The 25,862-nt window shown below is 46.4% G+C and overlaps 1 long non-coding RNA gene across 1 annotated transcript; it reads left to right on the plus strand.

Moving 5' to 3' along the window:
- Positions 1-1,498: 1,498 nt before the first annotated feature.
- On the plus strand, positions 1,499-4,065 carry LOC120975422 (uncharacterized). The gene is made up of 3 exons (XR_012180953.1): positions 1,499-2,055; positions 2,136-2,722; positions 3,510-4,065. It is a non-coding gene; the product is annotated as an uncharacterized lncRNA (long non-coding RNA).
- The last annotated feature ends 21,797 nt before the right edge of the window (positions 4,066-25,862 follow it).

Below are 25,862 nucleotides of genomic sequence, written 5' to 3' on the forward strand. Positions count from 1 at the left end.
GATTTATCCCCAGAAACATGGGTCGAAAGCTACGAGATGGCCATGGAGATGCTGGATGTGGATGATGTGGCTTGTGCGAAATACTTCACCATGATGCTAGAAGGGACAGCCCGCACTTGGTTAAAGAGCTTACCGGCTAATTCTATCAGGTCATGGGCCGAATTGAGAGCCTGGTTTATTCAGAATTTCAAGGATACATGCAAGCAGCCCATGTCAATTGTGGACTTAGCTGCCTGTGTCCAGGAGGAAGGAGAATCAACAACCCATTGGGTGCGCCGCATTTCGGAGATTTTGCATTCATCGGACCGCATCAACGCTGACACCGCAGTTTTAACCTTGGAAGGCAATTGCCGGTTTGAACCCCTGAAGTTGAAGTTGGGATGGCTCAAACGTCATTGTAATGACATGGGAACCCTCATGGCTGCACTGGTGAAGTATGCCGATTCTGATAGTACCAAGGATCCCGAGTCTGACGATGATAAGACAGGGAAGGGAAAGAAGAGCGGCAACGCCAAGGGGCAGCACCACAACCCGGCGGGTCATGGAAACGGCGACAAGCGTAAAGCGGACCGCGGTTTAGACTTTGTGGCTAACACTAATACACATGACAAGGGCCAGCGGTGTAAGGGTAAGCCGCCCCAGCGCGATGGAAGGCCAGATCCTAATCCGGACCATTTGTCTTATCTGTTGAACCAACCCTGTCCAAAGCATGGGACGAAGGAGAACCCGTCCACGCACCTCTGGAAAGATTGTTACATCATGCAAGAGTTCAAAAATTCTGATTCTTTCCGGTTTGATCATGGGCGAGGAGGCAGTTCGGGCCCCGGATCTCATGGGTCGGGTTATGGTGGAGGAAATTCCGGCTCAGGCTTCCACGGTAATCAGGGTGGACATCACAATCAAAGTAATCAGGGCAATCAAGGTGGCTATAATCATCAGGGCAATCAGCAGCAGCAGCAGTCGGGTTACCAGAGCAAGCCGAAGTAGTTGAATAGCGGACAGTATCATGTATTCACCACTTGCTTGGACAAGCGCGATCAGAAGCTTCATAAAAGGGCGGTGAATGCCGTTGAACCGGCGGTACCCCGTTATTTACGTTGGTCCGAGCAGCCGATTGTGTGGAGTAGAGAAGATCATCCACCCCGGGTTGACAATCCGGGTCATCTGGCTCTGGTGGTGGCACCTCAGGTGGGAGGTTATAAGTTCACTAAGGTACTCATGGATGGAGGGAGTAGTATCAATATCCTTTATTACGAAACTTTCCATCGCATGGGGTTAATAGATAAAAAATCTTAAACCGTCCCATACGGTGTTCCATGGTGTGGTGCTGTGACGCCCCGAGACCGACGCTCCGATTGCCTTCCTTGTTTGGCGAGTCAGCTGTGTTTTATTTGTGTGCTGCATTCATCATCGCATCATTTGCATTGCATCGGCACTTCGTTGCCGCCATGTTGTAAAACTTGCATCCCCTCGTAGTGGCCGTGCCCCCCCCCCCTTGCTTCCGCTGACCCTTCCGAGACCAACCTCGTTCTTCGTTTTCCCTCTTGCTTAAACCGGAGTCCCTCTTTGCACAGTGCATCGCCCCCTCGCGCGCGTCCGAAATTTGTCCCGAACCCGAACCGGACTTTCGTTACCGTTGGGTCCGGATCATCCCCTAACATCTACAAAACATCACCGTTTTCTTTGTTGGACGCTCTAGCCTACTTATTCTCGACCGCCCGATTATAATCGGAGGGCCCGAGTAGCCCCTAAACTAATCTACCTGCTATATAATCAGACCAAACCCTATTTTCTAGGGATCCTCCCCTGTCCCATCCATCTCACCGCCGCCGCCACTGTTCTCTCGGGATCCATCCCGAGCCAACCGCCGTCCCTCCTGCCCGATCCATCCATCCAGCGCTCCCCACTGCTCCTCCTCGATCTAGGTGCCCGTGCCCCCGATCCAAACTCCCTCTCGAGCTCTCCCTGCCAACTAGTGCCTCCCCTGGATCCCGTCGTCTTCACGTGCCACGCCGGAGTTCCACCTCGCCGGAGCACAGGACCCCTCTGCCGCCGGTGAGATGCCCTGCTGCTGCTCCACCATTTTCCCCTGCACCTCCCATGCCTCACATCTCCCTCTCGACCTCCTAATGCAGCGCCATGGATGGCTGCAGCCCAAGGCGCGTCCTCGCCGGGTCTCTCGCGTGCCCGAGCTCCAGCTTGCCTGTCCGTCTCCTCGTCCTCGTGGCCGAAGCAACCGAACAGGAGGCCGAGCGCCCAAGCCCAGCAGCCGTGCGCCTCCTCCCTCGACCAGCCGGAGCTTCTTCCAGCCTCGCGCGCCCGAGCCCCCGAGCTCCTCTGGTCGCGCACGAGCTTCGTGACCCCCCAACGGCCACTTCATCAGCCTCGTCGCCGTCACGTGCCCCCTCCTCCCGTCCTTCTCCTGCTCGTCTTCCCCTCTGTCTCTCATCCCTCTCGTTTTCTCTCTGACCAGGAGAACTAGCTGCCGCCAACATCGCCGGAGATGGACCCCCGACGCCCAGATCCGCTCGCCTTCACTGCCTCGGCGCCGTCCCTGTCGCCGTCGTCTTCATCGGTTCCTGACGAGGACGGCGCCCCTCCAGTTCGTCTCGAGCGCCATTCTTTGCCCGATCTGGTCCCCGTTGACCGCGAGCATTGGCTGGGTCACAGCTGCGCAGGCCCTTCGCCCGCGAGCCCAGCTCCGCGTCCCTGCAGGCCCAATGTGAGCCACAGCCCAGTCCCTGGCCCAGCAGTGTGCTAACTCAGCCCGTGTTGTGTTTTTTTCCTCTGGACGAATTTGTCTATTTATCCAGGGAATTACTGTTTTACAGAAAACCCCTTGCACTTCATGCATTTAATAACTCCACAACCGTGCATCGGATTAAAACAAACTAAATATGTAAAATGCTTAGAATTTTGTGTAGTTTAATAATATGCCACTTTCACCCATGTTAAAATTGTTTAAAATGTTGTTTGATTAAATTTGCTCGAATAATATGTTAAAATGATTTATTTCATAACTAAATAACCGTAGCTTGGATTTTAATAAATTATATATGTAAATGGGGTAGAAAAATGCCTAGTTTAACTTGGTGCACTTCTTTTTGCTGTTTAACAACAATAAAATATGGGTTTAGGCAGAACAGTACCAATCCCAAAATATGCATATGAGGATTTTTCGGAAATTGTTGTTTGTTGTTCCGGCCTCATTTAAATTGCCTAAAATAGTTAGTTTACTTATGCTTCACCCCTTGCCATGTTTAATAACATTTAATATTGTTGGGTACATAAACAAGAGCGAACTAAATAACTGGAATGTGGTGTTTCGTCAATTTGCAACTCGTTGCATATTGAACTCCACTTAATTTGTAGTGTTGTTTGTTGCACTTTGCCTTGCCTTGAATCATTAAACCGGACATGCATCATACTTGATTGTGCATCATGCCATGTTTCTGTGTTGGTTGTTTTACTATGTTGTTTGTTTCTTTCCGGTTTGCTTCTCCCGTTAGCTTCGGTTTCGTTCCGGAGTTGTGAGGATTTGTTCGACTACATCTGTTTGTCTTCTTCATGGACTCGTTCTTCTTCCTTGCGGGATCTCAGGCAAGATGACCATACCCTCGAAATCACTTCTATCTTTGCTTGCTAGTTGTTCGCTCTATTACTATGCTGCGCTACCTATTCACTTGCTCTTCAAGCCTCCCAAATTGCCATGAACCTCTAACCTTTGTCACCTTCCTAGCAAACCGTTGTTTGGCTATGTTACCGCTTTGCTCAGCCCCTCTTATAGCGTTGCTAGCTGTAGGTGAAGATGAAGATTGCTCCATGTTGGATTATGTTTATGTTGGGATATCACAATATCTCTTATTTAATTAATGCATCTATATACTTGGTAAAGGGTGGAAGGCTCGGCCTTATGCCTGGTGTTTTGTTCCACTCTTGCCGCCCTAGTTTCCGTCATACCGGTGTTATGTTCCTTGATTTTGCGTTCCTTACGCGGTTGGGTGATTTATGGGACCCCTTGACAGTTCGCTTTGAATAAAAGTCCTCCAGCAAGGCCCAACCTTGGTTTTACCATTTGCTACCACCTATCCCCTTTTCCCTTGGCTTCTGCAGACTCAAGGGTCATCTTTATTTTAGACCCCCCGGGCCAGTGCTCCTTCGAGTGTTGGTCCGAACCGAGCAGCCTGCGGGGCCACCTCGGGGAAACTCGAGGTCTGGTTTTACTCGTAGCTTGACTTATCCGGTGTGCCCTGAGAACGAGATATGTGCAGCTCCTATTGGGATTTGTCGGCACATCCGGGCGGCTTTGCTGGTCTTGTTTTACCATTGTCGAAATGTCTTGTAAACCGCGATTCCGAGACTGATCGGGTCTTCCCGGGAGAAGGTTTATCCTTCGTTGACCGTGAGAGCTTATAATGGGCTAAGTTGGGACAGCCCTGCAGGGTATTATCTTTCGAAAGCCATGCCCGCGGTTATGTGGCAGATGGGAATTTGTTAATGTCCGGTTGTAGAGAACTTGACACTTGACTTATTTAAAATACATCAACCGCGTGTGTAGCCGTGATGGTCTCTTCTCGGCGGAGTCCGGGAAGTGAACACGGTTTCTGGGTTATGTTTGACGTAAGTAGGAGTTCAGGATCACTTATTGATCATTGCTAGTTCACGACCGTTCCGTTGCTTCTCTTCTCGCTCTCCTTTGCATATGTTAGCCACCATATATGCTTAGTGCTTGCTGCAGCTCCACCTCACTACCTTTTTTCCTTCCTATAAGCTTAAATAGTCTTGATCTTGCGGGTGTGAGATTGCTGAGTCCTCGTGACTCACAGATACTTCCAAAACAGTTGTAGGTGCCGATGAGACCAGTGCAGATGACGCAACTGAGCTCAAGTGGGAGCTCGATGAAGATCTTGTTCATTACTATGTTTCTTTTCATGTTGATCAGTAGTGGTGCCCAGTTGGGACGATCAGGGATCTGGCAGTTGGGTTGTCTTCTTTTCTTTTGGTTCCGTAGTCGGGCCTATGTGTGTATCTCTGAATGATGTATGTTTTATTTATGTATTGTGTGAAGTGGCGATTGTAAGCCAACTCTTTATCCCATTCTTGTTCATTACATGGGATTGTGTGAAGATGACCCTTCTTGCGACAAAACCACAATGTGGTTATGCCTCTAAGTCGTGCCTCGACACGTGGGAGATATAGCCGCATCGTGGGTGTTACAGGTGCCTGGTAAGTCGGCATATCCTGTTGGTAAAATAGCTCTGGATGTGGCTTTTGGAGATGAGCATGACTCGAGATCAGAAACCTTGACCTTTGAAGTGGTGAAAATCAGCAGCCCGTATCATGCCCTATTTGGACGGCCAGCTTATGCTAAATTTATGGCACGGCCTTGTTTTGTTTATCTACAGCTCAAGATGCCGGGTCACAAGGGAACTATAACCGTGCATGGAAGCCGCAAGATTGCTCTGGAGTGTGAAGAAGGTGATGCGGCTTATGCTGAGTCGGTTTGTGCAACAGAAGAGTTGAAGTATTACAAGGACAATGTTGATCCGGCAGATATGACTTCATTGAAGAAACCAACTACAGAGCATGATACGACCCTGAAGTTTAAATCGGCTGATGAGACTAAGCTTATTGACTTCGTGCCTAGCGATTCGTCCAAGCAGTTTAGCATCAGCGCTAACTTGGATCCGAAATAGGAAAGCGCGCTCATCGAGTTCATCCATGAGAATCGGGACATCTTTGCGTGGAAGCCTTCTAACATGCCAGGTGTACCGAGAGAACTCGCTGAGCACACTCTCAATGTTGATCCCAAGTATAAACCGGTGAATCAGTTTCTTCGCTGGTTCAATGAAGAAAGACGCAAAGCTATTGGAGAAGAAGTAGCCAGGCTCTTGGCGGCTAGATTTATCGTTGAAGTATTCCATCCTGAGTGGTTGGCTAATCCGGTGCTGGTCCTCAAGAAGAATGGCACTTGGCGTATGTGTGTGGACTACACAGATCTCAACAAAGCTTGTCCAGCAGATCCTTTTGCCCTTCCCCGTATTGATCAAATTATTGATTCTACGGCGGATTGTGAGCGTTTAAGTTTTTTGGATGCATATTCTGGTTATCATCAGATCAAAATGGCAGTTAAGGACCAGGAGAAGACAGCTTTCATAACTCCCTTTGGAGCCTTCTGCTATGTATCCATGCCCTTTGGGCTCAAGAGTGCCCAGGCAACTTATCAAAGGTGTGTGCAGAATTGTCTGCACGAACAGATCGGCCGCAATGTTCACGCCTATGTGGATGATATTGTGGTAAAATCAAGGAAAAAGGAGACATTGATTGATGACTTGAGGGAAACCTTTGATAACCTGCGGGTTTATAAAATGATGCTTAATCCGTCCAAGTGCATCTTTGGTGTACCTGCAGGCAAGCTCTTGGGTTTTTTGGTGTCTAACAGGGGCATTGAAGCTAATCCAAAAAAAATCAAAGCCATCACCTCCTTGGCTAAACCGAAGTGTATCAATGATGTTCAACGCCTGGCAGGCCGGATTGCCGCATTGAGCCGGTTTGTCAGTCGCCTTGGCGAGAAGGCCATCCCTTTATATCAGATGCTGAAGAAAACGGATAACTTCGTCTGGAGTGACGCTGCTAATGAAGCATTTGAGGACATAAAGCGGCAGCTGGCTAATCCGCCAATTCTCGCTGCTCCAGTGGACAAAGAACCATTGTTGCTATATGTGGCAGCTAATGCTCAGGCTGTTAGTGTGGCTATTGTGGTGGAGCGCAAGGAGGCAGGAAAGGAATATCCGATTCAGCGGCCGGTTTACTATATCAGTGAGGTACTTATTGAGTCCAAGCAGAGGTACCCGCATTGGCAAAAATTGGTGTATGGGGTTTTCATGCAAGCCGGAAGCTTAAGCAGTATTTCCAAGGTCATCCCATTACGGTGGTCAGCTCTGCTCCTTTGGGGGATATCATCCAGAACAGGGAAGCAACTGGTCGAATTGCTAAGTGGGCTATCGAGCTCGGGCCTCACGGGTTGAAATACATATCCCGAACGGCGATCAAATCTCACGCACTTGTGGATTTCATTAATGATTGGACAGAATTACAAGCGCCAGAGGAGAAGCCGGATCACACTTATTGGACTATTCATTTTGATGGGTCCAGGCAATTGGAGGGCTCAGGGGCTGGAGTCGTATTAACTTCCCCACGAGGTGATAAGCTTTGTTATGTTCTCCGTTTAATGTTCCCTTGCACTAACAATGTAGCTGACTATGAGGCTTTACTCCATGGTCTTCGGATGGCTAAGGAGATGAACCTAAGCCGAGTTAAGTGCTTTGGTGACTCGGATCTGGTGGATCAACAATTGTCCGACACTTGGGATTCCAAGGACCCACTAATGGCAGCATATCGTCGTGAGGTGGATATTGTTGCAGGTCACTTTAAGGGTTATCAGGTGGATCATGTAGACCGGCGGAAGAATGAAGCAGCGGACGCTTTAAGCCGCCTGGGTTCCCAACGTAAACCGGTTCCACCTAATGTCTTCCTGGATGTTTTGCATAATCCGTCCGTCAAGCTCCCTGGTGAAGAGGATTTGGCTGTTCCTGATCTGGAGGCCCAGTTGGTGGCGGCTCTTCATGTTATCCCGGACTGGACGGTTCCATATCTGGCATATATAAACTAGGGCAAGTTACCAGAGGATGAAACTTTGGCCAGGCAGATAACCCGGCGATCCAAGTCCATGACTATTATCAATGGAGAGTTACATCATTGTAGTGTGACAGGGGCGTTTCAACGCTGTGTGTCTCCTAAGGAAGGCCGTGAAATTTTGTGTGAGATCCACGAAGGAGATTGTGGTCACCACGCCGGTTCAAAATCTTTGGTGGCCAAGGCGTTTCGTCACGGTTTCTATTGGTTGACAGCTCATGCTGATGCCGAGGACTTGGTCAAAATATGTGATGGTTGTCAGAAATTCTCAAGGCGCGCTCATGTACCAGCTCAAGAATTGAGGATGATTCCAATCACCTGGCCGTTTGCAACTTGGGGGCTGGATATGGTTGGGCCTTTCAAGAGGTCCAAGGACAAGAAGACCCACCTTTTGGTGGCGGTTGATAAGTTCACGAAGTGGGTGGAGGCAGAGCCAGTAGTAAGTGTGATGCAGCCACGGCGGTTCAATTCATCAAAAAGGTGATCTTCCAGTTTGGCTTTCCACACAGCATTATAACAGACAATGGTACCAATCTGTCTAAGGGTGCCATGAAGGAGTTCTATCAACGTGAGCACATCCGGCTTGACATGTCATCAGTGGCTCATCCTCAGTCCAATGGTCAAGCGGAGAGGGCCAATCAAGAGATCTTGAGAGGCATCAAACCCCAGCTTATGGTTCCTTTGCAACGGACGCCGGGTTGTTGGGTTGAGGAGCTACCTTCAGTGTTATGGAGCATCAATACCACACCCAACAGATCGACAGGATATACACCGTTCTTCATGGTTTATGGAGCGGAAGCGGTTCTTCCTAGTGGCATCAGTCATGACTCACCTCGTGTAGCGGCATACGTTGAAGCTGACAACGAGAAGGCACGGCAGGAAGCTCTTGACCTGTTAGATGAGGAGCGTGACATGGCGGCAGCCCGTTCGGCGATTTATCAGCAAGATCTGCGTCGTTATCATAGCCGCCGGCTTAGAACCAGAACCTTTCAAGAAGGTGATTTGGTGCTTCGGCTCATCCAGGATCAGATGGATATGCACAAGCTATCCCCCCTTGGGAAGGACCCTTTGTGGTCAGCAAGAATCTACAGAATGGGTCGTATTACCTAATTGATGTTCGAGAGCGCAAAGACTCACGTAAATCGGAGGAGGAGACCAACCGGCCATGGAATATTGCTCATCTTCGGCCCTACTATACTTGAGCTACAGGCTCTGCTTATGTACATATTATGACATTGTATATATTATGATCAATATAATAAACCGGAACCTCAGCTAAAGCGGGGTATCTGTTATTTTCTTATATCATGTGTGGTTACATGGAGCTTACAAAGCGGCGTCCGATTCACCCCTTGATTTAGCCTCTCAAAGCTTAATATTAGGTCACTTGGGGGCTTGGTCGTATCCGAACCATAGCTACACCTCTTGATCGGCGTAAGGCCACAGCATCACTTGGGGGCTTGGTCGTATCCAAACCATAGCTACACCTCTTGATCGGCGTAATGCCACAGCATCACTTGGGGGCTTGGTCGTATCCGAACCATAGCTACACCTCTTGATCGGCGTAATGCCACAGCATCACTTGGGGGCTTGGTCGAACCCGAACCATAGCTACCTCTTGATCGGCGTAATGCCACAGCATCACTTGGGGGCTTGGTCGAACCCGAACCATAGCTACACCTCTTGATCGGCGTAATGCCACCGCATCACTTGGGGGCTTGGTCGAACCCGAACCATAGCTACACCTCTTGATCAAATTTGGGGCCTGGCAGCCCGTGAAAAGCCTCGACTACAACGATTTTTATTTGCCTTTTGCTGAGTTTTCTTCGTTCTCATAACATTTGTGACGTTTTCAAACTGGTGTTTTTCAACCCGGTTAGGCTGGCAACTACAAGTTGTCAGTACATGATCAAGTTATAATCCGGAGACTATCAGCCCGGTCTGGTTTTGACTCATAGTCACCAGTAGGAATAAACTGGTGTTTAACACAACCCGGAACGGTTTTATTGTAAACTGGCATCATATAACAGGAGTTACTTATACTCCGGATTAGGGCTATTACCCTCATTACAAGGTTGGTTAGCCAACACTATGTCTATAGGTCACAGGTATCATATATTTCCATACTTGATTATCTTTTACAACCTTGGTTATAAACCTTGGTCATATATGTATTTGGGTATCGTAACCCGCCCGGTGGTAAACTGCCAGGGCGCTTTAAGCTTCTTATCTGCAGGAATAGCTTGAGTAAATAGTTATGGATTATGAACATCATATCTTAAGCATGGCTAACACGCATCAGTTGCAGATAAATATGCACGAAGGCATAACAGACAAAGTGTTTTAACTAGCCTATTACAAGGCATTTCAGTGCCCAAAAGAATAATTGTTTCTCAGTAAGCATTGCAGTAAGTGAAAGACTAAACCGGCCCCCAGATTACGATTGCTTGTCAGCTTGACCTGACGGCTGTGGATCATCTTGCACTGGTTCATCTTCTTCGTCTCTACCCAGCGGCTGGAAGTCAACAGTTGTCCAGTCGATCCCAGTTAAAGCTTGGAACACAGCTTCGTCGCTTATAAGGGTTGACGGTTCAATATCAGGGGCATAAGTGTGCTTACGGATTGGAGGGATCAGATTTTGCGCTTCTGGAATTGGCGCCGCAACCCGTCTGTTCTTTTCATCATAGCTTGCCTGATAGTGTGAGAGATCAACTTCTTCAGCCAATTGACAAGCCAGTGGACGTACTTCCCGGTTTATGGCGCGGAGATCCTCCTGGCCAAATTCTGATCCATCTTCTTTTAAGCTTGGGAAGCCTTTAGCCACGTCCACCGGATCAAGATCAGGCACCCACGCCTTTGCCCGGGTTAGAGCGGTCAGAGCGCCAGCCCTTGCAGCAGACCTCTTTAGCTCTTCTACCCGGGCAGGTAGCATAGATAGCCTGTCTAAGGTATCCTTGTTTGAAGTCGGGGGCGGCTTATTGTGAGAAGCGGTGCAGATAATTCGTTGAGCACCGGTATACAGTTGTTCTATTAGCGTGTAGGCAGCCTTCAGCTTCTTCTGAACATCAGAGCCCAGATGACTAATGCGAGTTCCTGCATCATTGCAAACATCAGTAAACCGGCAACGCATGGGAAGATATGTTAAAAGTATTAAGGAAAAGATGCTTACCAAACACAGCTGCGGTCATCGCATGTACTTACCACTTTACACCAGTCAGCTCGTCTACCACCGGTTTGAGAGCTGCTTCTGCGTCCTCAGCTCTTTTCCGCAAAGCGGATGTCTCTGTGTTCCAATCCGCCCGTTCCTCGGCAAAGCTCTCTTTTAGCTTTTCCATAGCGGCTAAGGCGCTCGTCAGTTCATTTTTTTGCTTTGGATGTTTCGGCCTGTTGGGACTTGATGTTCTCTTGCAGATCAGCGGTTTGGCTTTCCTTCTTGCTCAGCTCAGCTTATAAACAGACAGATACATAATGAGTTGACAATACATAGTTCAAGTACCAAGCACATAACAAGTTATCCCCTTGATACTTGGGGGCTAATGCATATTTTCTCCTTATCAGACATTTCTACAAGTCCCAAGCACAATACAAGTATTAATCTTGGCACTTGGGGGCTAATGTGTGTTTGCTCAAAAACTGTTGGTATGGGAATTCTTCTACAGTCCCGGTTCATCTTTATAAAATTAAACCGACCCTTGGAGGATATACCGGTGAAAGAGCAGTATGGCAAATTTTAAGGAACCGGTTCATCTAAAAAAGGTAATCCGGTCCCTGGAGGCTAAAACATGCAAGGTTAAGTTATGACAAAAGTCCCGGTTTAGATTGGAATCATAAACCGTCACTTGGGGGCTACTAGGAGTTGATAAACTGCAATTGGACAAAAGAGAAAAATAGTAGTTACCTCATATCGCTCCTTCATCAAGTTTACCAAACTAGCTTCATAATCACGGCTGGTATACAGACGGTTCAAGAAGCCAGAGTGAATGTCTTGAGCATTGAGATTAGCGTAGCTTGATAAATCGGCATTCCACTTGCCTTAGCCGATAGCAGAAAGCTCCTCCTTGGCGGTATGCTTTGACAAAGCGACAGGGTTGCCAGGAGTGGTGTGGTCAGTGCCAGTAATCATAACGTCATCATCTTGGTCATTAGCAGCCTTTGATGGAGTTGGCGGTTTATGAGTACCTTTAACCGGGCTGGCCGGTTTGTCATCAGTTCGGACAGGGCTGGTTGGCCAGCCTGCATGGATGGTAGTGTCAACTTGCACTTGTTCGGCAAGGAAGTCATGGTCTTGAGGCGGCGGATCATTAAGCATGTCGTCAGCTTCGGTTTCTTCCGGATCTGGAGTTGCTTCCGGTTCAGCAGCTACATTATCATCAGCCGGTTTGTTTAACTGAGCCTTCTTGATGGGTCTTGGCTTGGCGCTGAGAAAAGATAGACATATGGATCAGTACAGTATGTAAAGATAACACATCGAGAATAAAGACATGTGCATAGCTCACCCAGGAACTGTTTTGAGGGGTGGAAGCTGTGTGGCTGATGATTTGCCAGAGGATGAGTGAGAAGTACCCTGATAATTTGAATCAGATGGGTTAAGAGGATGGCGAAAACAACCTGCTTTTGGGCATGAAGTATCAATGGGATAAGAGACCTCTGATCAGCGTTTCTGAACCGGACTGTTCGGTAAACCGGCGGGGTAACTACCTGGCCGCTGTGCCGGGTTGTACGGCGAGCCTCGTGCTGCTGCGTCTTCAAAAGAAAGTTTGGGTCCAAATAAGCAAGAGGGTGAGAAAATTTTACTTTCCGGTTTGCTTGATGAATTTTTTATGTTGGCAGAGGATCTGAATCGGAGGAAAGAATGGTTACCTCTACGTCCTCAGCATGACTGCCTTCAGCGTCGTCCTGATAATAATCATTGTCAATGAGATGTACGAAAAATGAACCAAGAGAGTCAAGTTCTACCTCTAGTTCTGGATTACCCACATCATCATCAGCTGGTGGATCGGAGGATGCAGTAGTCCTTCTCTTGGCAGGTTTTTTAATAACCTTGGTCTTTGGACGAACTGGCTTGACCGGTTTGTCTTGCGGCTTCGCCGGTTTGTCTTGTGACGGTTTCTTGTTCCAGAACGGATCGTCACCCTGTCAGAAAATAATCACACTTTCAGAGAATATTTGGACAGAAGCAACGTCATGTAAAAAGATTATATGATTCTTACAGCTGGCGGTTTGTTGAAGGTGCAGAAAGGGAGTAGCCCGGTTTGGGCACAGACAGCCTCCGGTTCATTCAGTATCTTTTTTACAGCTTTAGTGACTTCAGCATCTGTGAGCTGAATGTCAATATGCCGCTGAGCATCCTTCAAACTCCCCGTGTACTCACACATCAAACCGGGGCGCCGGCTTAAGGGCAGAATACTCCAGCTTATCCAGCAACGAGCAAGATCCACTCCTGTCAAACCGTTCGCCATGAAGGTTCTAAGCTTTGATAATTGGGGAGCATAGTTGGCCCTTTCTCTTGCTGTCAACCTTTGAGGAAAAGGATGTGTGTTGCTAAGGCGTTCAGGGCGGTAACCCGGTAGGGGGTTCTCATCAGATGGAGATGTATCCATGCAGTAAAACCAAGTCTGGTTCCACTCTTTGGGGTGACTGTCGAGTTTGGTATGAGGGAAGGTGACTTCCTTCCTTTTTTGAACCGCCATTCCACCCAATTCCGTATTGGGTCCATCTGAGAATTTTGTGCGACGGTTAAAGTGAAAGAAATCCCTAAACAGTTCGACTGAAGGTTCCTCTTGCAAATAAACCTCACAAAAGACTTGGAAGTGGCAGATGTTGGTCACAGAATTGGGACCGATGTCTTGAGGGCGCAGCTGAAAATTGGCCAGTACATCCCAGAAATTTTTTGAACCGGGAGGGCTAAAACCTCATCCAAGATGATCAGTGAATACGACTACCTCTCCATCCTTGGGTGTAGGAGGATTTTCCGGGCCAGGGACCCTCTAGTGGATGACATCTTTCTTAGCTAAAGCGCCCGTTTTTACAAGGTTGCTTAACTGCTCCTCGGTTACTCGAGAGGGAGCCCAATTGCATTCATAGACTTGCTTGGCCATGACAAGGGAAATCTGAAACATGATTATTGCCGGTTTAAGAATTACAGTGGACAACTATACAACGGTATGAGGATACAAGCACATTGACAGACCGGATTTGGTTATTCATAAACCGGAGTCTGACAATGGAAACAATGTAATGCGTTGGCGGTTCAACAGGGGACTAATGGTATCTACTGGGTCATCATTTGGTATATAAAGTTAAACCGCCCAATCTAGTGTTAAGGATGTATAAGTGAAGAGAAAACATGTTTCACAAGTTGGCATTGTAATTTTGGATCTACCGCATGTCAGAAAATGAAAATATATTCAGACCTAAATATTGGTACCGAAGCAGTTGATGAAGATTCAGTTGGGATTTTCTACTTAAACGAGATGAGTTGGATATCAAACAGGTGCTAAAACTACCACCGCACGAGATCTATGTGGTTCTTGGATCTAATCCATGGATATAAGTAAGGATAAAGAAGGTTCGGGCGAAGAACACTGATGAACGACAGAAACCCTAAGTGCAGATCTATGGTGAGAGAAGGGGAGACTTATGGAGTCTGTCGAGCAGCGGCGGCGCGCGGAGGAGCTCTGGTACGTTCAGGTCGATGCAGCGGCCAAGGTTGGTGCAGCAGTCGAAGGTCGACAGCGGCGGCTGAGGTCGAATGCTCGGGCGTCGCGAGGATGACGATGATGCGAAGAGGTACGAGGGAGAAAATGGAAAGACCCCCAGGCCCTATTTATAAGGGAGATAAACGACAGGCGCGAAAATCGAGGAGCCGAATTTTTTTTGAGGCGGAGCTGTCGCCTCGATTGTCAGAGGCTCATTAATGAAGGTGGATTATACAGAGTTTTAAATAGCAGGTGACGTCACGGCGGTTTATCATGATCCTAGAAGATGACATCACGATGGTTTACAAGATTATATGAAGATGTTGAAGAAGCAAATTTCTTAAGTATTGAGGATTGACATGAACCAGTTCAAATCAATCTGGGGCCTAATGTTGGGGATATTACCACTGGGCGTAAACCGGCCAGGAGAGGCCGGGTTAACCCCATAAGTAGTTCATCTGTATCTGAAGCCTATGAAGACAGGCGGTGACGCTTCATGAAGGCCCAGGGCCCAAAGCCGGTTTAAGGCCCGTAGACACAAACCGGCATTGATATGTAAACTTGTGTTGTAAGATAGAGGTAGCAGAGACCGAGCCGGACACGATTATGAGCCGGCCTCGGAGTCTGTAAACTGACGGGCGTCAACCCATGTATATAAGGGGACGACCCGGCGGCGGTTCAAGGACAACATACAACACCTCGAGACTCAGGCAAAGCGTATTCGCTCCCTGGTCATCAAAACCCCATCAATTCCATCACAACTAGACATAGGCTTTTACCTTCATCGTAAGGGGCCGAACTAGTATAAAACTCTCTTGCGTCCCTTGTCCGCTTTAACCCCTTTAAGATAACCCGTAGCGATGGCTCCACGACTAAGTCCTTTCTCTAGGACATCTGCCGTGACAAAACCACGACAGGTCTCTAATATTTGCTCCTTTTCTAGCCCAGAACTCCAGCTGCCGGCATTCTCCCTCTTCCTGTAAACCTTGTAAAATAAGAGAAAATAGGTATAAGTATTGTGACATAACGTGTAATAACAGCCCATAATGCAATAAATATCGATATAAAAGCATGATGCAAAATGGACGTATCAACTCCCCCAAGCTTAGACCTTGCTTGTCCTCAAGCGGAAGCCGAGAACGAAAAATATGTTCACATGTTTAGAGATAGAGGTGTCAATAAAATAAAATACGGACATGAGGGCATCATGATCATTCTTATAACTGCAACATATATGGATATTTTCATACGATTTATTATGCTCAGGTAACAATCTATTCACAATGTCAAGTATGAATCAGAAACTTCATTGAGAACTAACAAACTATGATCTCGGTCATTGAAGCAATTGCAATTTATCATAACATCGGAAAGATTCAATATAAGAGCTTTTCAGCAAGTCCATATACTCAACTATCATTTAGTCTTTCACAATTGCTAACACTCACGCAATACTTATGGGTATGGAGTTTTAATCGGACACAGAGAAATATAGGGGCTTATAGTGTTGCCGCCCAACCTTTTACCTCAAGGGTAATGTCAACAATAATAGTTCATGCTAACTTACATCCAATTGGATATATATATATATATATATATATATATATATATATATATATATATATATATATATATATATATATCAGGATCTTTCCAACACAAGGTGCTTGCCAAAGGATAAAATGTAAAAAGGAAAGGTGAAGATCACCATGAATCTTGCATAAGGTATAAGACAAAAGTAAAAGATAGGCCCTTCGCAGAGGGAAGCAGAGGTTTTCATGTGCTTTTAGGGTTGAAAGCATGAAATCTTAATGCAAAAGAACGTCACTTTATATTGTCACTTGTGATGTGGACCTTTGTTATGCAGTCCGTCGCTTTTATTTCTTCCACATCACAAGATCGTATAAAGCTTATTTTCTCCACACTAATAAATCATACATATTTAGAGAGCAACTTTTATTGCATGCAACATGACAACTTACTTGAAGGATCTTACTCAATCCATAGGTAGGTATGGTGGACTCTCATGGCAAAACCGGGATTAAGGATATTTGGAAGCACAAGTAGTATCTCTAACTGGTGCAAAGAATTTGGCTATCATGAGAGGGAAAGGCAAGCTCAACATGTTGGATGATCCATGACAATATACTTTATTTCGGATATAAGAAAACATAACCCATTACGTTGTCTTCCTTGTCCAACATCAACCCTTTAGCATGTCATATTTTAATGAGTGCTCACAATCATAAAAGATGTCCAAGATAGTGTATTTATATGTGAAAACCTCTCTTTCTTTATTATTTCCTATTAATTGTAACGATGACCAAAACTATGTTTGTCAACTCTCAACAACTTTTATTCATCATACTATTTATATGTGAAGTCATTACTCTCCATAAGATCATTATGATCTCTTTTATTTCTTTTTATTATTTCTTTTATTCTCTCAAGATCGTAGCAGGATAATCAAGCCCTTGACTCAACACTAATCTTTATTATATATAGCTCACGGACTCGATTACATAGGGGGTCATAAAGCAAAACTCAAAACTAAATCATACCAAAACTTTATTCTACTAGATCAAGATATTACTAAAAGGATCAAACTAAGAAAAATGGTAAAGATAGGAGTGTGATGGTGATACGATACCGGGGCACCTCCCCCAAGCTTGGCAGTTGCCAAGGGGAGTGCCCATACCCATGTGTTTATTGCTCTTTCTACGGGGGTGGTGATGTGATATTCTTGGCGATGATGCCCCTCAGGATGCGATTCTCTTCCTCGAGCTTATTGACTTGTTGCTTGAGATCCATTACTTCCTTACGGAGCTTACCCGTGACGGCTAAAGCTCCTTGCACCCATGGATGTTGCATAGCTACGGGAGAACAAGTAACACTCTTTTTCATATTTTCATAAGAGAGAAATTTAACATTGGAGGGGATGACCGAGTTTGGAATAGCTGAGCTCTGTAGTTCCCCCATCATGAATCCGGCTCGGAAACGGGACGTAACTTCTTGATTCTCCTCCATGGCATCTATCCTTTTCAAGTCGGCCTCCATCTCCTCCGTTGATGGCCCAAAGTGGTCAGCATCACTGTTTGCTCTTGGCCCCAGTGTCGGATTAGACACCCGGCTCTCCCCGACTGACTCTTGAGAAGACATCTTGCTCTAATCTGCGGCAGAAATAGCTCGAAACAAAAATAGGGGATATTTTTGTGATACGAGGGTCAAAACCTTCGGGAGATTATATAATGAATTTTTACCGACCAAAAGAAGTATCGTGCAAGGAAACGGAGTCCGGAGAGCATACGAGGTGCCCACGAGGTAGGGGGGCGTGCCCAGGGGGTAGGGCGCGCCCTCCACCCTCGTGGACGCGTTGTGTCCTTTCCGGACTACTTCTTATTTTCATATTTTCTTAAATATTCCAAAACGGAGAAAAATTGCCATTAGAACTGTTTTGGAGTCGGTTTACTTACCGTACCACATACCTATTTCTTTTTGGAGTCTGAAACGTTCCGGAAAGTGTCCCTTATGTATTCCTCCGGGGTTACGGTTTCAATAACATTGTTTTCAACATTTATAGGATTACCTGAGATATAGTGTTTGATTCTTTGACCATTAACCACCTTTGGATTTGTGCCTTCAAAGTTTTTGATTTTTATGGCACTAGAACGATAGACCTTGAAAGTGCTAGTTATCGACTAGAGGGAGGGTGAATTGGCGATTTTTATGAAAGTCTTCAAAACACGGGAGTTTCGAAGACAAACAATAGAAATGAACCTATTGATATGCAGCGAAAGGTAGACTACACTAAGCAAGCCATAGTCAAGTATTCAATGAAGTGAAAGCACGAAGACTAATAGCACCTAGGTAGTGAAGATCAGGATGGAAGATAGTATGAAGCCAAACAACAATAGTAGTCACACAGTGAAGTCAAACAGGTAGTGCAAACAGGCAATGACTTCACGAAGACAAACTGTAGGTAAAGAGAGGGAGAGGATAGAACCACTCACTTGGTGAGGATAAGAATTTGTTGGACCAGTTCCAGTTGCTGTGACAATTGTATGTCTGGTTAGGGAGGCAGAGATTTAACTCAGAAGACCGTGTCTTCACCTTATTCCCCTTGAGCTAAGGACACCCAGTCCTCGCCCAATCACTCTGGTAAGTCTTCAAGGTAGACTTCCAAACCTTCACAGACTTCGTTCACCGGCGATCCACAATGAATCTTGGATGCTCAGAATGCGACGCCTAACCGGCTGGAGGATTCACAATCCTCAAGTGTAACAAGTCTTTAGGTCACGCGGACAGAAAGACTTCAGTGATGCCTAACACTCTTTGGCTCTGGGTGTTTGGGCTTTGTCCTCGCAAGGATTTCTCTCTCTCAAAAGCTTCGGAGGTGGGTTGCTCTCAAACGACAAAAGCCGTGCACTAACTCTGAGCAGCCACCAATTTATGGTGTAGGGGGTGGGCTATTTATAGCCACTAGGCAACCCGACCTGATTTGTCCGAAATGACCCTGGGTCACTAAGGAACTGACACGTGTTCCAACGGTCAGATTTCAAACACACGTGGCAGCTTGACTTGGGCTACAAGTAAAGCTGACTCATCCAACTCTGGATAAGATTTGCTCTCATTGTCTTCGCTCGAAGACATAGGATTTGGTTGAGCATCACTTCAGTCACTCTGACTTTATTCACTGGGACCCACTTAACGGTACGGTGGTTCCTATGACTCAACAAAGAAGAAAAGGAAACAATGAAACAACTAAGTCTTCGCGCTCCATAGTCTTCACACAATGTCTTCTCTTGTCATAGTATTCAATGTGAATATCTTCACATAGCACCATTGTCTTCAATGTATTCATACATTTTTAGGGGTCATCTCCGGTAGGTAAACCGAATCAATGAGGGACTACTACCTGTGTTATCCTGCAATTCTCACAAACACATTAGTCCCTCAACCAGGTTTGTCGTCAATACTCCAAAACCAACTAGGGGTGGCACTAGATGCACTTACAATCTCCCCCTTTTTGGTGATTGATGACAAACTGGTTGAAGTTTTCAACGGGGATAAAAGTATGTGAAATTGTAAAGGATTAAGGTATTGTCTTCATAAGTAGCAACAGGCTCCCCCTGAAGATGTGCATATAAGTAATTTGCTTTTGGAATGCAAATGCACATGGCAGGTTGTACTTGTGGAGATCCTCTTCAACTTATGAAGACAATTCATCATGCATGATTTGATATAACGAAGATAATGAAATGCATAATGAAAAATGGACGTCTGCAATATGACTTCATGCGGGATTTATCATCGCACATGCGGAATTTATCATCGCATCACAGAATAGCAAACAAGTAGGAGACGACCATCAAGTTTTAGTGTTACAACTCAAAGAACCAAATGTTTCAAAAGCGAGAGTTGTAAACACTAGGCAAAACATAAAGCAACCGCCCATGTGGACCCGCTTGAAGACTATCAACTCATATGCTTCTCCCCCTTTTGTCAGTAAGGACCAAAAAGGTTTGAAGACATAGAGCCTCTACTCATTCCCAGAAGGAGTAGGTGAAGCTGTCGGGACAGCGTCGGGGTTTGGCGGTGCAGAAGAACTTGGCGCAGTGTCGACACGCGCTGAAGTTGGAGGAGGTGAAGTAGCATCATCTTGGTCATCTATGACTCTGGCATTCACCATTGCAGCTAAGGAGGAATAGTCGGAGTCTTCAAGAGAGGGAGTCCGACGCAAGACAACATTCCTGGGAGGAGTGGAGTCAAACTTGAATCGTTCAGTGAAGCCATCGTCTTGAAGATCTTCTTCAGCACTCAGTAATGTCAAACTCTTCCATGACCTCCAACAGGTTTCATGAGTGACAAATGCATTCTTGGTGGCAAGATTGCGAATGCGATTGATGTCCACCAAGAGGCTTTGCATCTGCCGCTTCAGCCAGTAGTGATGCTTATCCTGTTTCTGATGCAGGGCAATGAGAACCTCTCGGTCATTGAGAACATGAGATCGCTTCCAAGGCCTTTGAGCAATAGTGCTTTCAGTGGCTTCAGTATGGGCACAGTGAGGGCCACGAGTATTGCCAGCCAAAGGATAAACACGAGTGACGGCCTGAACTCCTTCAATGGGCTGGGTGAAGCTTTGGTGATCAGCATTGTGAAGATAAATGGGCTCCTTGGCAGGCTCTGGGTATATGGCTTCAACTGACATATCAACCTCTGGCAAAAATATCAGTTGGTTGCAAGCAGAAGGCAGATAGTTGACAGTTGAATGCAGCTTGATAAGTCGCATAACCCATGGAGCGTAGAATTTTAGACCAAAGAGGTCAGAGCCTGATGCAGCCAATTGCCTGATAAATAAGTCTTGAGCATTGAAGCTGATGCCATTGAAGATATAAAAGACCAATGTCTTCATTGCTCCTTCAAGATTCGCTGCAGAAGAATGTCCCTTGATGGGCCATAGAGTTCGCCTTATGATATGATAGATCATGCGGGGCAGATACTCTTGGTCTTCAACAAAGAACTCTCTTGGGTATTCAGCTTCGCGTGGCAGAGGCTTCATCATGCTTAGCATTTGGCTCATGTTGGGCTCTGGCTTCTGAAAGATGCTCTCTAATGCATTGCGATGAAGCTGACAACCAGGCTCGAAGAGTTCACCTGGAGTGGGCAGGCCAGTTAGCTCAATCATATCAAGAGCTTTGGCTTCATGATGGATATTGCATGTCATCCACTCAAGGACCGAAGTCTTCGGATCCCTGTTGTAGCCGCGAATGTGGAGGGTAGCATAAAATTGTAGCAGAAGCTCTTCATTCCAATGCTCCTTATCAGTCACAAAGTTCTGAAGTCCAGCATCACGCAAGCAGTCAAGGGCTTCTTCAAGGCAGGGCAGTCCAGCAATGGCTTCACAGTCTAGACACATATGTGGGAAGATGCGCCCTTGGTTATAGAGAACACAGGAATAGTAGCTGCGCCGCTGATAGCTCTAGAACCGATCAGAAGAAATCCTTGGCTTGGAATAGGGGTTCTTGGCACTACCAAAGAAAGTGTTGTGCCCAATGAAGCCATTTACATTGAATGACCCTGGTGAAGTGGCAGTACCTGGAAACCTGGGCAACCTTGGCTTAGGCTTCTGGACCTGAGGCCTGTGCTCGACATGATAGTCAAATTGCGGACCAGCAGCAGGTGGAGGAACTAGAATGGGCCATCTGACAGTGACCAACTGACCATGATCAAATGCTTGCTCGTGGTGTGTCTTGGAGGTGGTACAAGAGAAGTGGTAGTGGCAGTGACCTCAGGCTGTAGATTTGCATCAGGTGTAGCATTGGCTTCAGGTGCAATCACTTCGGGCACCACATTAACTTCAGGCGCCACATTAGCTTTAGTCATGACAATGTCATTGGCTTCAGTATTTGTGTTGGTGGTCGCCTCAATGTTATCAACCTCCACTCGAGTAGCTGGAGGGTCGGACACGTTCTCCTCGAGAACACTTCAGGGTTGGTTGGGGGTGTAGCAACACATTCTTCTTCATCTCTTGGTTCTTCTTGTTCATCGCCTGATGCAGACGGAATATCTTCAGCCACTTTGGCTTCAGACTCGGGGATGTTCGCAGTAGGAGAGGCTTTAGGAAATACTTGGCGTGATACTGATTGGTGCTCTTCTCCTTCTGGAACACTCGACAGAGTGACTTGTGGCCTTGGTCCTTTGCGAAGCCTGCGGAACGCTGGCGATGCTTGTGGAGATGGAGTAGGTTGGGCCTCAAAGTCATCATCTTCAAGCACCAGAGTGGTGACTTGAGTTGGGGGAGTAGTTGGTGATTCTTCTTCACGGGGGGAGTTTTGAGGGTGATCATCCCATGAATCATCCTAAGCGATTGGCGTCAAAGGACGACCAATGCTGATGAGTTCGCTGTTCGTGAGAACAGGTGATGATACCACATTGTGCTCGATCTGAGGAAGGACTTCATCATCTTCTACATTGTCTTGGGGACCAATGTCTTCAGCTGCGGTGGGGTTGACAGCTGGAATGTCTTCAGCTTCTTAGGCTTCGGTGGTGCAGGCGCTTCGTTAGAATCAGCTTCATCTGTGGAGTGATCCACGGCTGTCCCTTGAACCATAATGTGAGTGATGAGACCTGCTAGGTTGTAGAAGGGCCCAACAAGACTGGGTTCAGCTTCGCGTGTGCCATCGGCATGAGGAGCAAAGGGACCGGGGTTGAAGTCTAATCCCCGCGACTTCTTGTTCTCTTTGGCCGAGTTCTTGGCAAACTGAAAGTTGCGCTTGAACAGATTGTCGTCACGACACCAGAGCAACGAAGATGGGTCGGCATCAGCAGGCTGTGGTCCACGGACCATGCAAGGGTAGAAGCCTTGAGCAATGGCTTCAGCTCTGGACCTGGGTGGAAGATTTTTGTACAAGATGTCTCCCCAGGGTCGCTTGATGGCATTCTTTTCAGCATATTCCTGGGTCACGAACCTATACTTGTACCATTGTTCTGCCCAATATCTTCGAATCCATTGGATTCGAGTTTTGCGCTGATTGTAATCCTCCTCTGGATCTGTCTTGTATAGCTCATAGAGATCGGGTGGCAAATCTCTTGATGTACCCCCATGGTGCTGTCTGCCTCCCTTCCTTGCTGACTTATCTGTGGCCATGTAGTTCAGACTGAATGGCTTCAACACTGTCAAAGGCTTCCGTCTGCTGGTCAGACAGGAACTGGCTTCGGGAGAGTTGATATGATGCTGTAAGAATTCTGCAAATGAATGCAGACTATGAGAACCAAGGGATTCTCCCACGGACATGTACCTATGACAGCATTAGAGATGCGAGGGAAGGGGAGGATGTCATATGCATTCTCAGAAGATTTTGAAGATAAATCAGTTTAGAAGACATTGACCTCATAGCGCGAAGACATTCACTTATATGTTGAGAGTTGGTTCCAGATTTGTACGAATCTAAGAATAGGTACAAGTGAGGAATCTAACTACGTGTGAAGCATAAGTGAATATACTAGCCATCATATGAGATGCAAAACAGGATAGATCCAAATTTGTGGAGACAGAAACCACTTTTGGTAGGAAGGATGGATCTATCGGATCAAAAAGACAGAAAAAGAGAGTTTTAATATACCACACAGATGAACTGCTAGACGGAGTAGAAGATGAGGCCGAGCAGTTCGATCTTCCGTGCCCTAACTTGGTGACGGAGGACACCTATGGCGGCGGTGGAGAAGACGATGTCCGCGGCCGGCGTGAAGACGGCGTCGGTGAGGTCGCGGCAGCTAAGCGCTTCGTTGCCGGCGTCGTCGAGAGCTAGCGGTGGTGCTAGGGTATGTTGAGGTGGAGAGGTGGAAGAAGTATTTTGATCGCGATGTGATGTGTATTTATAAGGAGGGGGACGGCACAGCGCAATTAGGCAGGTGCCCCTGGCGGTTCCCATCTGAGGGACACGTGGCGAACATGCAACACATTGGAAGTTGTTCCATGTTCCCACGCACGCCTGGACTGCCGGGTAGTCGTTCCGGCTTCTCCGGGTTTCAGGCAATAAGGATTGAGCATTTAAAACAGATTTAATGTTTGTCTCTGTATCTTCTACTGACGAGGACGCAGAGAAGACGTTCGACGGTTTCAATAGAATGCATATGATTTGGATAGATAGATTTGAGAGGGGAGCATAGAGAGGTTAGGGTCCGATCACATCCACTTAGTCCAAAAGATTAAAATAAGAAGACATAGCTATAAGTGAATGCTGTAGAGGACAGAACACTAATGTAAGTATATATCAGAATAAGACCAAATCAACATTGTGAAGATAAACATGAAGTCATGACAATATTGAAGACAAACCCAATGCAAAGACTTTGCAAATGTAACGCCAAGTGAAACACGTCAAACAAGATTTTGGTGGTGGCGTTACCCACCGTATAGGAACCCAGACACGGCGCACAATTATCGTGGTGCTCCGAAGTCAAATTCCGCATTAATGTATTCACACTCAGAGTGTAAGTCTTCATTGATTGAAGATATACATTACTTTGTGTGTTTCACATCTAAGTCATCAACATGCATAAGTGTTAGGACGTGTACCTGATCACAGGACATTCGAGGATTCCAAGATATTTAGCTCATACCGCAACTTGCAAAACCTTTTCTCATCCAAGGGCTTTGTGAAGATATCTGCCAATTGCTCTTCAGTGTTGATGTGAATGATATCAATATCTTCCTTCATAACATGATCTCTGAGAAAGTGATGACGAATTTCAATGTGCTTTGTCTTCGAGTGCTGAACTGGGTTGTTGGCAATCTTGATGGCGCTTTCATTGTCACAATAGAGTGGTACTTGTTTCAGATGGATGCCATAGTCCTTGAGTGTTTGCTTCATCCATAGAAGCTGAGCGCAGCAAGATCCAACAGCAATGTATTCAGATTCAGCAGTGGAGAGTGATACACAGTCTGCTTCTTTGAAGACCAACAGACAAGTGATCGTCCCAGAAAGTGACATGTGCCTGATGTAGACTTGTGATCCACCTTGGCACCAGCATACTCAGCATCCGAGAATCCAACTAGATCAAACTCTGAGCCCTTTGGATACCATAATCCTAGTGTTGGGGTGTAAGCCAAATATCGAAGAATTCGCTTCACAGCTAAGTGATGCGATTCCTTTGGTGCCACTTGGAATCGAGCACACATGCAAACACTAAGCATGATATCTGGCCTAGATGCACATAAATAAAGTAAATAACCAATCATGGAGTGGTATACCTTTTGATCAAACTCTTTACCATTAGCGCCAGGACCCAGATGACTCTTGGTTGGCATTGGCATCGTGTAACTTTTGCAGTCTTGCATTCCAAACTTCTTCAGGCAATCTTTGAGATATTTCTCTTGATATATGAAGATGCCATTGCTTTGCTGACGTATTTGAAGACCAAGGAAGAACTTCAGCTCACCCATCATGGACATCTGATATTGCTCTTGCATCATGTGTCCAAACTCATCACTGTATTTCTGGTTGGTGCAGCCGAAGATAATGTCATCCACATATATTTGGCACACAAATAGTTCACCATCATATGTCTTGGATCTAGGGAATCCGGTTTGAAGCCTTTGCTCTTTAGGAAGTCTTTGAGTGTGTCATACCAAGCGCGAGGGGATTGTTTGAGGCCATACGGTGCCTTGTTAAGCTTGTATACCATGTCAGGATGTTTTGGATCTTCAAAGCCAGGAGGTTGTGCAACATACACTTCTTCTTCAATCTTGCCATTGAGAAAGGCACTCTTCACATCCATTTGATACAGAAGGATGTTGTGATAATTTGCGTAGGCTAGCAGTATGCGAATAGCTTCAAGCCTAGCTACAGGAGCAAATGTTTCATCGAAGTCAATCCCTTCAACTTGAGTGTATCCTGGGGCAACGAGACGGGCCTTGTTTCTGACGACTTGACCATGCTCATCTTGCTTGTTGCGATATCTCCATTT

This window comes from Aegilops tauschii, chromosome 3, assembly GCF_002575655.3.
Source record: "Aegilops tauschii subsp. strangulata cultivar AL8/78 chromosome 3, Aet v6.0, whole genome shotgun sequence".
Taxonomy (NCBI): domain Eukaryota; kingdom Viridiplantae; phylum Streptophyta; class Magnoliopsida; order Poales; family Poaceae; genus Aegilops; species Aegilops tauschii.